The following is a 1,157-nucleotide window of genomic DNA, read 5'->3' as shown; positions in this document are numbered from 1 at the left end:
GAGGGTCAGAGAAAAAGAGGAAGACCCCCAACTAGATGGATTGGCCAGGTGGCAGCATCGATGGACTCAAAATGTGGCAACAGTAGTGAGGTTGGCCCAGGATCAGACATTTTTCGTTCTGCTGTGCATAAGGTCGCTATGAGTTGGTGCTGACTCGATGGCACCTAACAACAACAACAACAATGTGGTCACCAGTCAGACCACATGCCTGCTCGTGCATTCCCTTTGAGTCTTAGTCTTGGAAGGGGATTTGTCCTGAGGGGACAAGATCACTTGGCTTCATGTCTCCTGGGTAAGCAACTTGCTTGTTCTTGTCGGACTGCCATTATTGTTTTTGATTTTTCCTGTTGGTCTTTCAAGAAGTATCCTCATTCTTCTAGCAGTTCCAGGCTGGTCTTCTTGTCCTTTCAAGTGAAGACTTCCCACCTCAGAAGATTCTGGATGGGGTTCAGGATTCCACCTATGGTCTTATGTAATGCAGAGGCTCCACAGGAAGCCTCCTTCACTGGACACATTGTCGCCCTATTTTATGTATTCCTATCAGTTATAGGCAGACGATGGACTTACAAGCTTTCTATGGTGCTATTTCTGGCTATTCCTTTCTCTCCCCCTTAAGTGTCTATTTTATAATGGTATGCAAGGAAAACCAATATTCAAAAGACAACCAAGCAACTTAACTTGCCCATTCCAACCATGCCTCAATCTCTGTATGCCAGAGCCCTGTTGTCCCAAGTTTATGCATACATCATTATTTGCCTCTGTCCCACTTAGCACATGCAAACCTGCCTAATTATTCTCCCATCCTCATTGTTCTTTCATTCCCCTCCCCTTTCTTATGTATTACCTCCCCCCAAGCACCCAAACTATCCTGTGTCTATTCCCTACCCTGTGCTTCACCTTCCTCTCCTTCCTCTAACCCCACCCCACACATCCCAGTAACCAGCAAAGAATCCCCCCACCTTTAGTATGGGTTCTTTTTCAATAGTGGTCATATGCAGTATTTCTCCTTTGTGACTGACTAATTTCACTCAGCATAACGTCCTCAAGGTCATACATGTTATGCAGTGGCTTGCAGCTTCCTTGTTGTTCTTCAAGGTAGCATAATATTCCTTTGTGTGTATGTACCACAGTTTGTTTATCCATTCTTCAGTTGATGG

The sequence above is a fragment of the Chrysochloris asiatica genome, unplaced genomic scaffold, assembly GCF_000296735.1.
Source record: "Chrysochloris asiatica unplaced genomic scaffold, ChrAsi1.0 scaffold00130, whole genome shotgun sequence".
NCBI classification, from domain to species: domain Eukaryota; kingdom Metazoa; phylum Chordata; class Mammalia; order Afrosoricida; family Chrysochloridae; genus Chrysochloris; species Chrysochloris asiatica.
The sequence above is the reverse complement of the archived record's forward strand: the minus strand, read 5'-3'. Positions refer to the sequence as shown.